Below are 12,835 nucleotides of genomic sequence, written 5' to 3'. Positions count from 1 at the left end.
CCTGAGAAGGTGCAAAGCATGGTGAAAATCTACCGAGATTAGTAGCCATGGCGGCACACACTTTTAATCCAAGCCAGGCAAAGCCAGGTGAGTTCAAGACCAGCTTGATCTACATAGCAAGCTCCTGGCCAGCCAAGGCTACATAGTGAGACCATGTCTCAGAAAGAAAAAAAAAATCACTTTCAATGTTGATGGCATAAACATTCCTTCGGATATTCATTTTCCCGTAAATAAGCAAAGACAATGGAGATGGGCAATTTGATCCCATAATTAGCAGCTATTGGCCTTTCCCGTACTCTCTTGAGCAACAAGGAGCAGTCTCACAGCCAGTCAGACCGCCCCAGATCCCAACACCAGCCACCTTGAACACTCCACAGATGCCCTGACACGACTATACAACAACCACAGCTGAGTGCCCCAGCAGCTGAAGGCATGGCCTCCCCCAGGGCTGTCGGAAACAATTTATACTAAACCTTTTGCTACCACAGCCTTACATAATTCTGCAAGCGTTTCTACCTTAACAAATGGGAGAACTTCACCCCGGTGGTCTGGCAGAGAGACTGCTACTACTGTTAAAGGCCAGGCTGTGACTGGCCAAAAACAAAAGCATCCATGACTGTGATTGGTGCCAAAAAGCAAGATGATGATTGGTTCAAACACAAGCCTATGATGAGCACTAAGAGACAAGGTTGCGCTCAGCTCAGAGCCAACAATTGTGATAGGTCCAGATATCCCAGTCTATAGAAGCAGGCTACTCAATCTCACTGACTGAATGCACTGGGAAATATTTCCTATGCTGCCTCAATTGACAATGTTGCATTAGGCCCAATAAAAAGCTTTATCCTTTTCTTCTGCCTATCCACTTTTAGAAATGTGGCCTGAGCTGGAAGCATACAGAAGCAGAAGAGAACAGGGAGAACCGAAGAACAGCGGAGGCTGTGCTGAACAAGTCGACAAGCAAAGCCATGAAAGGAGCAAGGTACCCAATAGTTGGACAGCTGGAAAGGTAGCAGCCCCTGCCACACTCCCAGTTAAACGACCATTAGAATACGAAGGCTGAAAGAGTGTTATAGACCATCTTTGAAGTGACTCCTGAAAGGTACACAACCCATGGAGAAGAAGCTGAGGCCCAGAGAAAGATGTGGTTCCGGAAGCAGCGAGTGAGCTTACTATGACATAGTGTACGTACGTACGTACGTGTCCAAGGGTCTGTGACCATGTGCAGTTTCATGTGTATACGCACGTAGACAACAGAAGTTGATGCCAGGCGACTTCATCAATCCCTCTCAATCTTATTATTTTTTAATTTAATGAATGTACTGTGTGTATATGCATAATTTATGGGTCACATGTGCCACAGTGTGCCTGTGGAGGTCCAAGGACAAGTTTGTGGAACCAGGTCTCTCCTTCCACCTTTGTGTTGGTTCTGAGGATCAAATTCAGATCGCCAGACTTGCCAAGCCAATGCTTTTCCCCTTTGAATCATCTCACCAGCACCCCTCCTTATTTGTTTCCTAATTTTTATTTTATTTTATTTTATGTGTAATGGATGTTTTGCCTACATCCCAAGCATGCCCACTACCCACAGAGGCCAGAGAGGGAGTCAGATTCCCTGGAGCTGGAGTTAAAAACAGTTGTGAGCCTCCACGTGGGTGCTGGGACTGGAACCTGGGACTCTTCTGGAAGAGCAGCTATGCTCTTAACCACTGAGACATCTCTCCAGCCACCCTCCACCTTATGTTTGAGACAGATCTCTCACTGAACCTGGGAAGTCACCAATGCAGACAGACTGGCTGGCCACTGAGGTCCAGGGATCCTCCCGTGCCCATTTCCCAAACAAGGGGATCACCGACACACACTGTCACACCAAGATTTTCACATAGACACTGGGGATCTGAACTCAAGTCCTCGTCCTTGCAGGCAAGCACTCCGCTGAGTTCGCCATCACCCTAGCCCCAACATTCCTCCTTTCACATTGATTGCATCAGGTGTTTTGTCCAAGCAATGCAAAATTGCCACAACACACAAAGGGTGGTGTGATGAATCCCCTGTATAAATCGATTCAGACTGTATGGTGTGAACAGCCATGGGCACTTCCTATGAAGGATGTGACTGGTATCGAGAATCCAAAGGAGAAGCAGAAATATGATTGTAGAGGCTGGGCTGCAGGCCGACTTCCCAGGACTTCTTGCTGCAGTTATCCTCAGCCTCTGCCTGAGAGCCCAATGGTTGTAACTAACTAGACGTCCTTACTGTGGAGAAGCGGGCCTGTGTCCACTCCCTTAGGGGTACAGACTATCCCTCCCTGAAGATGATCCAGATCTCCCCCACTTCACATGCCAGCCCTGTCCTCTCCTAAGGGGATGACCTGCCCGGCCAGGTCTCTCCACCAGTGCCCAGAAACAGCCCACCTCCAGCCAGCCACAGGCCTGGGGAAGGGCCACCCAGTCTTTTGGACAGTATGCTAGCAAAGTTGGCAGGGAACTCCAGGTCTTTGTCCAGGGACTCAGGCTAGGATCTCCAAGGCAACATATGAAATCTAGGTGGAGATACTGGTTTGGCCCCAATGACTTGAGATGTAAAAGAGAGACAGGGTTGGGACTGAGGAGCCCTGAGAGGACTCTCAGGGGCCCAGGGACAGGTGTTCTGGGTATGGATGTTAGATGATGAGAGTTAACTGTCTCTCACAAAGTGGACAGGCTACTTTAGAAGATACACACAACACAGGCACTTGAGCACTGTAGCACACACCGAGGCTATCATTCCTCCTCACCATTTACTCGAATGCTACATCCAAAGGTGGAGCAGGAACATGCTCCAGCATTCCTGTCTTCCCGAGTGAGCAATGCCACCAGAACTTCGGAGATCTTATACGCAATCTGTCCACAACAGCACTGTGAAAACAGACATCCGGAACTGTGTTGAATGTCAGCACAGTGACCTTGTTTCTAAAAATCCGTTAAACCTGTGTCCTATTACAAACAACGGCCATACCCGTTCATTTTAAGATGTGGAAACAGTTTTCCAATGTGCAGAAATAAATAAATAAATAAATAAATAAATAAATAAATAAATAAACCTCTTCCAAATAAAAGGTTTCCGTGAGTTTTGTGATAGTTTTTAAAAAATGTACCAACGTTTGCTTTCCAGTTAGCATGCTAGGACAGTGATGTCGGGGAAAATGGAAATTTACCAGCCCAATTTCACCAAAAGCCTTTGCATAATTGATGGATGGTCTGAGCAAAGAATACCATGATTTTTGTAAGTACAGCCAGCAACACACTTTTTAAATTTCAATTTGCATATTTTTCCAAGATGTTCTTTTTAGCTCTGACAGCCAGCTATTGAAGCAAGAGTCTTAGATGAGACCCTTGGAATCACAGTTTCACAAGACTCTAAACCGAGGTGTTTAAAATAATAGAGCATATTCATTCACACTAGCCTCCTAAAATAGTACCATAATTACTAATTTTAAATTAGTAACTTTAAATTAGTAATTGTGTTAAATTGCATGCACAATGCTTTTTTTTTTTTTTTTGGAAAATAGGTAGAAGTTTTTGAACTATTCATTTTATCTCAACCCTTTTGAGTTTGAGTATGTTTTACATTGTGCTTAGTATTTCCAGTTAAATAGATCACATATATCTGAGGAAATCAATTTACATGATAGGCTAGCTGACCAAAAAAATTTTTAAAGACCACAGGCTAAAAAAATTAACTTCCATGCCTGTTTGTATATGCTTGTGTATGTGTGTGAGAGAGAGAGAGACAGAGACAGAGAAACAGAGACAGAGAGAATATGTGTGTGTGCCCATGTGCAACATGCTGGAGATTGAATTTAATAGTCTTTTGTATGCTAGGCATGAACTCTAGCACCCACCTATAACCCCCAGCACTGAAAAAGTTTTGTTAATTTATTTATTTTATGTGCATTGGTGTTTTGCCATGGGTGTCAGACCTCCCAGAACTGGAATTACAGACAATTGTGAGCTGCCATGTGGGTACCAGGAATTGAACCTGGGTCATCTGGAACAGCAATCAGTGTTCTTAGCCGCTGGACCATCTCTCCAGCCCAAGAAAAGGTATTAAGAGTTAAAAAACAAACAAACAAACAAATGGAAAATTGGAGACACATAAAACAAGTGTAGCTGGAAGGATTTATAGATGACAATATCCACTTATTCTCTTGATGTGTCGGTGAAGCAAACCCCCTGCCTTGAACCCCTAAGTACAAAACAGGAGTGAGAATAGTCTGGGTTCGGGGCTGGCAAGAGGGTCAAATGAACAGCCCTGAACAACTAATACCCGGCATACAGTAGCCACCACCTGTATACTCTGTTCTCACCAGGCAGAACTGCTTGAATGCCCAAGAACCACATTCACCCGCAGTTCACCGGCAGCCAGCCCATCACCACTTGTCTACACCACCATCATGGTGGAGGTGAAGAAAAGAAAGCACGGAGAAGCCGATGTAACGTTTGTGTTATACAAGTGCACGTGCAATGTTTCTGCCATATGGTCCTGCAGAACTTGCTGCTTGCTCTTGAAGACACAAGACTGAAGCCATTCCCCTGGACTTTCACGACTGGCCCCTCTCAAAGCATGTGATAGGTGACCCCCCAGACCCTGAGTTGGGCTAGAAAGGACAGTCTTTGCCACTCTGTCTCTCCTGGGCTCTCTGGGGTCTGAACCACTGTGTGAAACCACTTGTCTACACCACCATGCTGGCAAGGTCTTGTGCAGGCAGAGCAAGTCAGTAAGCAGCATTCCTCCATGGTTCCTGCCTTGCGTTTTCCTGCCTGACTTCCCTCAAAGGTGGAAGGGGACTGAAGGAGTACGCTGAAACAAACCCTTTTCTTCCCCAAGTTGGTTTTGGTCAGAGTGTTTTCTCACAGCAACAAATGAATGAATCTAGAACGGCAACCTTAATTTCCAAGTGGAGGCTGCCAGGCCTATTATGCCCCTTCCCTGCCCCTCCCTCAGACCTTTGTTCACTGCAAGGTAAGCTGGTCATTGCCAAGAGCGCTGTCCAGCACACGGCCGTGAGGGAGGTATCGAGCTACATTTTACTTAAAGGCAGAAGCGGCAGCAATGAAAGCGACACTACTACGTCCCTGTTCCTTTAATGCATGGTAGAAGCAGAGTCTTATGCAGTCCAAAGCCGGGACAGGTCCCCATAAGCCTGGGATTAGCAGCTCAGAAGCACGATAGCGTGAATCCTGTGATGTCCATGACCTCATTGCAGGATGGGCCTTCAAGTGCCTCAGTCATGAGAGCCTGAGAACCACCCCCACCCCCCCCACCCCCGCCACCCTGTGTGTTATGTGCGATAACAAAGTGACACTCATCTCAGGACAAAACTGGAATTAAAATGTTCAAGGGGGGAAAATCTGTGACTGAGTTTGATGAGGATGACGTGACTGATCCTTCCTGGGAGTTTATGTCTCAGCAAGAGTAGGGCTTTGGATTAAAGCCCTCAATCCTGGAAACATAAAACATTGCTCTTCTTGCTGCCTGTCACTTGAAACCCAACTAGTTGGCTTAAGCTTATTTTTTTTTTTTTTTTCCCTTTAAGCTGCCCGGCACATACTCTGCCCCAAGAGTGATTTGACAAAGCGAAGATATTTCTTTCCTAAGTCGTGGAAAATCAGTACCCCTCCAAGTGACCTGCATATGTGGGAAGTTAAAGAAGGAAGCAACTCATCTGCACCATGAAGCTGATGACCCCAGGGCCCAGACACCACCTGGTTGAGGCCAAGGCCTGATTCTCTAAGAGACAATGCACACCTTACAAACAGAGCTGCATTGTTTTGCTTCAAGTCTGCCTCAGTTACTTTTCTGTTGCTGTGGCAAAACACGCTGGCAAAGGCAACTGGGGGCAACTGTACAGTCCAAGTGTACAGTCCATCACGGGGGGGGGGGGAGTCGGGGAGACGAGGCTGCAGGGGTTTGAAGCAGCTGGTAGGGCCGGTGAATTAATGAAGGCGTGCTACTGTTCAGCTCCCTTTCTCCTCTCATACAGTCTGGGCTCCCAGCCAGGGAATGGCCCACCCACAGCTGGGTGGGTCTTCCCACCTCAATTAACTCAATTAAGATCATCTACACAGGCATGCCCAGAAGCCTGTCTCATAGGCGACTGTCGATTCTGTCGAGTTGACGATTAAACATCCCAAGGTCATAAACAACCTCCCTAGGTCGAGCCAAACGACCAAGTAGAGAAGGAGCCCAGCTACAGGACTCCCTAGTCTGCTCCTCCTGGCAAGGTAAGGGTCTGGCTTGCTCCCTACCTCTTGTGCCTCTCTTTAATTCCGTCTTCCACCTGCTAGACTTCTCTTAGCTTTCTGAAGGTGCTTGTTCAAGAGGTGAATAACATGCTATAAAAAACAGAAAGTGAGTGCTCCATAAACACCCTGGTAAGACCCCAGATAGACCACTGCTGTTGACATGAGCATATCCCCAGACCTTGGTACTGTGGGATCTCAATTACCTCTACAGGCAGGATGCTCTGTGTTTGTGACCCTGTTACCCTCCTGTCTGCATGTGGAACTTGCACGGGCAGACTACTTCCTCAGGCAGAAGGGTAGATATGGGAAAAGACTTTATCTGCTGTCTCTATCTGGAGGCCCTACCCTATCCCCTATACTCAGGAGTGGACCTCTAGTCTCCCACACCTTCAGAGGTGATCTCACACTACCACCAAATGGTACCCAGAGGAAGGAAGGACGACTCTCTCTGCTCCTCTTCGGAATACTTTGGGAAACTCACAGGTATGTGAGCAGCCCACAGCCTGCCCTCGACAAGCTATCATGCAGCCAGTCCCCAGAAGTACTGGAGTTTCAGCCAGGCATGGTAGTTCCCCTTTAATCCCAGCACTCAGGAGGCAGAAGCAGGTGGTCCTCTGTGAGTTCCAGGACAGCCAAGGCTACACAGAGAAAGTCTGTCTACAGGAAAAAAAGAAGTACTAGTGTTTTAAAGACACATGATATATAAGCCTCCTGCTTCACCCTGGAAGGTCTTAGGAAACAGGACCTGTCAAACTGAGGTAAGTGGGAGTCGCCACTATATTTACAGCTTGGTGCTCTCTGTGGGATATAGCCATGGCTAGTCACTATCTGAGGAGAGGTGCGGTATCACCTAGCCCACACAGACAACGGATTTTCCTCATGATCCAAAGCGGCAGCTGCAGTCGCTGTGAATGACCCCGCCCCATCCTTCCTGGTGATGTCTCTACACCTGCTTCTGACATCGATGGGGTGCATGGCAAGAAGCAGCGCTATACTTGTAAGTCCATCTGGAGGCTTCCTTCTGCTCTGGCTTCTTCAACTGGAACATAAGCAGGACAGAAAGAGTAAGAGAATTGGGGGGGGGGGTGTATCTCAATAGCCTCAGAACATTCAGCTAAGTTGGAACAGAGTCTAACACACGTGGAAAGGGTCAGAGAATCAACCAAATCCAAGCTGGGTTCTCCTAAATGATTCATAATATCGGCAGAGGAAGAAACAAGGAAAGGAAACAGTTATTACAGCTGTCAGCCCTGAGGGTCGAGCATCCTTAAAGGTTCTTTGGTCATTAGTTGACCACAAGAAGATTCAGGAAGTTTGGTACCAGATGAAATGGACACATTCACCAAGACCACCAAAACTGGCAGATACCAGAACCTTGGAAGTTCCTGTGTGTATTTTAGATGTGGGATCTTCATGTCTAGCCTGGTTGGTGACTTGATAACTGTCACCTTTAAGGAAGAGCAAATGCCTTCTATGTATGCTCAGCCAGAAAACAGATGGGGACAAGCATGCTGATGACACCCTAGGTCAGAGTTCCCCACAGAACCTGCATGGAAACCCACTGAGTGCTGAGCACACAGAACAGTGGATGTATCATCACCAAATGACAAATAAAGGAGAAAAAAAATCACATGACCTACTCAATAGATAGGGAAAGAAAACATTTACAAATATCCATTCTGTTTGTGGTTTAAAAAAAAAAAGAAAAAAAAAGTGAACTGGGGTAAACAGAAGTTCCCAGAAAGAAGGCCCATCGTTTCCACTGAACTTTCTGCAAAGCTGTTTAACTGTTTTAACTTTAATGATTGTGAAGAGGTTGGAATGTTGCTGGTCCAGAATCTAATTAAAATTTATTTTGGGCTATCAGTAGCCCCCTTAATAGCGATTCCTTGTCCACCTCTGTGTGTGACCTAACATCCTGTGCATTGGTGCTTTGCCTGCTTGTATGTCTGTGTGAGGGCATCAGATCTTGGAGTTACAGTTATAAGTTGCCACGTGGGTACTGGGAATTGAACCTGGGTCTTCTCAAGAAGCAGTCAGTGCTCTTAACCACTGGCCCATCTCTCCAGTCCGACCTAACATCCTGTGACTAACAAACAGGCAAACCTTTTGGACTGTATTAACTTAACAATTAACAAAGCCCTATTCTCCACCAATCAAAGGGAGGAGAGTGCCATTGGGCAACCTCTGAGGTCTAATGGCTGAGGCTTCCCAGCTCTGCTGGCATTCCCACCACTGTTGTTAAAAACTGCCTTGATTTATGACTTGCTTTTTCTTGAGACAGGGTCCCACTATGTATCCCTGACTGGCCTAGAACTCACAAAGACCTCTACCTTCCAAGTGCTGGAATTAAAGGCATGCACCACCACATCTATTTTGATTTATGACTTTCTTTGTTGTTACTGAAAGAAAACTCCATCAGATTGTTATCATATTGGAACATGAAAGTTGGGGTAACCTTGTGCCTTGGTCACTCAACTTTGGCTTCAGAGTAAGCTATCTCTTTATCCTCTTTGAGATGAGAACTGTGGTTTTGTATCAACGCTGGAAAAAAAAAAAAAAAAAGTGCTCGGCGCTTGATCCCGTCTCTGTAGAATATAGCTAATCTGTGAGACCCAGACAGTCACAGACGCCAGGATGGAGAAAATGGTCTCTGTCCAAGGTGCTGCAACAGTTGCCGTTGGGAGGGAGTTGCCGTTGGGAGGGAGGAGGAACCACAGCCCTGAATGCTCGCCACACAAAGACTGATGTGGAGTCAACCGTAAATGGGAAGAGCTAGAGAGGAGACAAATACGTTACAGAGCCTCCAGAGGAAGCTCCGAAAGTGATTTTTGACCTTGGCATTGGTGGGATTCATCAGGCAGGATAAAAATGATACTAAGAGTAAAATCAAAACCAACAAATAGGATTGCATCAAGATGAAAAACTGCTTATCAGAAGACACCATTGAGAAAATGTAATCGCAAACCCTGGGCTGGTGAAGACATTGACGGGATATTTGTAAGACAAAGAACTTCCATCCAGACAAGGAAAAGACAACCCAATAAAGCTGGCCAACTTCACCAGAGCAAACCCACATGGCCAAAACAAGTGCTGACATACAGAGACCACTCCATGGGTAGAAAGAGATTTATTGGGGATCAAACTGCCAAGGTTATCTCTCGGGGGGGGGGGCACAGAGAGAGGAGCAAAATGGCAGAAAAGCAAGCAATTTTATACAACAGTGGATCTGAGCTGATGTAGATGGTCCAGACTGAACAGAAACCACCTTAAGAGATTGGTTTTCCAAGTAAACACTTAGGCAACATCACTAGCACTGCCGTTTGGGGGGGGGGGCACAACATTGGACCTGACAGTCAATGATCATATATAAGTCACACCGCAAACATGGTTACTTACCTGATAAACACAAATCGAGCCACAGGAGAAAATGCTGCTCACCGTCCCGGATAACTAAAACTACAAACCGACAAGTGCAGGCAGAGATGTGCAGCAGTGAGAACTCACACCCTGCCAGCGGCAGTGTAAATGGCACAGACACTACATAAAACATTTTGAGAGTGTTCAACAAAGCTTGACATTATTTCCACCCCCCACGCTCGGCAATTCTACTTCTAGGTAACCCTGCCCCCAAGGAGGCAGGTGCTTCTGCCCACAAAAAGCCTTGGCAGTATTGTTCACGGCAGTCTCGTTCAAATATTAGGAACCTGGACAATGCCAGCATTCGGCAACAGGAGTATGGACACTTGAGTCGAGTGCATCCACAGTGCAAGAGACGACTTAACCATCTCAGGTATAAGTAGGCCGGCCACACACGATACTCAGAGATCAGAGTAGATGAAAGAGGGTCAAACCCAAGAGAACACACTCTCCATGTGACGTCAAGAAAGCTTGAAGCTGGAAGTAGAAATGAGGTCTCGCCAATGGGGAGGGGCAACTGCCTGATGAAGGAAGAAGGGCAGATGCCATTTGCAGCAGTAGAGCATGGCACAGAGTGTTGACATCCCCATGCTGTATGTATGTATCCACGCATGCACACATGCATTTTCCTGCTTGTAAATTACACTATGATTTAAAAACAAACAGGCAGTCTTCCAAACCCAGGCACAAGAGACATAGTGAGGCTGTCTCAAAATAAATAAATGTTTAAATAAGTACATTTCAAATGGATTATGTTTATTCTGGCTTGTTTGGGGTGTTTTTCCTCCCTGCTTTCCCAAGGCAGAAGTGACACATAGGAACTGCACATAACTAAACTTTACAATGTGTTGGCCTTTGACCTATGAAACTATGTTCACAATGCAGATAAGGAAGATGCCCATCATCCCAAGTTTCCTCCGGTCCCTGGTGGCCCTCCTTTTTGTCCTCTGGTGTCCATAGATAGACACCATGTGCTTCTGCCACTGTGGACATTTGAGCACTTAGTGTTTATGTACACGGAATCACATTCTACCTGACCTCTTTTGGACCCAGAGGTGATTATTCTGAAATTCATTGTATATTGCCTACATCAATATTGTTCATCTTACCTTGTCATATACCTCTCAATCATTGTTACCTGCTCACTTTTCAATGAACCTTTGGGTGTTTTTTCAGTTCTGGGCTACTATGAATGAAGTTGCTATGAACATTCTTGAACAAGTCCTTTTTTATGAACCATGATGTTATTTCTCTCAGGCAGTTATGGTGCCTGAAATGTTTGGACATTAGGACAGGTATGGATGTAGCAGACCCAGGACATACTTCTGGTTCGGCCCACTCTCTGCCAGGTCCTCACCACGGAGTCCTTGCCTCACAAAACTGCAGATGTTTCATTTTAAGATTTATTTTTATTTTTGAGGCAGTGTCTCACTGTATGTTCCTGGCTGTCATAGAACCCACTCTGTAGACCAGGCTGACCTCAAACTCACAAACATCTACCTGTCCCTGACTCCCAAATGCTTAGGATTAAAGGCATTTGCTACCACACCCAGCTTATTCTGGTATGTGTATGTGAGGATCTGTGTGTGGGCATGTGCATGTAAATATAGGTGCCCATAGAGGCCAAAGGTGTTAGATGCCCATGGAGCCATTATGAGACACAGACTTGAGTACTTGGAGTCAAACTCAGGTCTTCTATAAGAGCATGTGCTTTTTAACCACTGAACCATCTCTTCAGCCCCTAACCTGCAAATCTTGATAGCTCCTGAGGGAAGGTCAGATCAACTTTGGAGTCCAAAAGAGATGTGAGAGCAGCCGGGCGGTGGTGGCACATGCCTTTAATCCCAGCACTCAGGAGGCAGAGCCAGGCAGATCTCTGTGAGTAAAAGATCAGCCGAGTCTACAGAGCAAGAGCCAGGACAGGCACCAAAACTACACAGAGAAACCCTGTCTCAAAAAACCAGAGGGGGGGTGGTGGACATCTGGGGCTCATGAGTTAAAAAAAAAAAAAAAAAAAAAAAAAAAAAAGCCTGCCTCCTCTTCAGCTATTTGTGTCTCTGGGAAAGTATCAAGGTCCTCAAGGCTATTAACCCAGCCTGTCTTGCCCTGGCAATGACTTGGTCAAGATTTTTAAGTCATTTCCTAAGGCAGTTACACATGTGACTGGATAAAGATGGCCATGTTTGCATCTTTGCATCTTTGTGAGGTCTGAGGAAGATAAAAGGTGGTCATCCTCTTCCTCTCATACAGCGTTTATCATAGAGCTCTCACCACAAAAATCGTGCCGCACTATTTTCCAAAATACACTTGTCTTCCCCGCCATGTTTTTTTAATGCTGTAAGTGATGGAGATCACTTTGAGGGGACAAGGACTCAGCTGGGGCTGAGGCAAACTCAATGGAGAATGGGGACCTAGAAGTGGAGGGTGACAGGATTTCAAGCAAAGCCACATCCTCCAGTTACCAGCTCCTTCCACCAAGTGAACAGCTCTAGGATTCACCCTGCATCTGATATTGACCAAGAGATGCTCTTCTGCATCCGATGTTGACCAAGAGATGCTCTTCTGTATCTGATGTTGACCAAGAGATGCTCTTCTGTATCTGATATTGACCAGGAGATGCTCTTCTGCATCCGATGTTGACCAAGAGATGCTCTTCTGTATCCGATGTTGACCAGGAGTTGCTCTTCAGACACAGGTGAATGTGGTAGATGCCCCATGTTGGTATGGCAGGCTGGGACTTGGTGACATAGCTGTTAGATGGCCTGAAGAAAAGAGGGGACACCATGGAAGAAGATGTTTGAATCCAGACAGGACATGACCTCTTGAAATGTGAGGGCAAACCTGGAAGGAGGCAGTATCCTACTCATATAGATGCCTTGAGTTTCTAGGTATAGAATCAGCTCTGTTGCCCCATGGAGCAAGCAGGTAATACCATCAATAGGTTTTTGCTCTACCTAGATGCCCCATGCAGCTCCCTGGGCTTTGCTTTGCTTTTTTCTTTCTTTCTTTCTTTTCTTTTTTTTTTTTTTTATAAAATGCTGCCCTTGTCCATGAGTAAGATGGGCATCTCACATTGTATGTCAGACTTTCTTGTGGGAATGTGTGCTCACTGGCAAAAACAGCATTCATTA

Source organism: Peromyscus leucopus, chromosome 16_21 (genome assembly GCF_004664715.2).
Source record: "Peromyscus leucopus breed LL Stock chromosome 16_21, UCI_PerLeu_2.1, whole genome shotgun sequence".
In the NCBI taxonomy this organism is placed as follows: domain Eukaryota; kingdom Metazoa; phylum Chordata; class Mammalia; order Rodentia; family Cricetidae; genus Peromyscus; species Peromyscus leucopus.
This window is presented reverse-complemented; position numbering follows the sequence as displayed.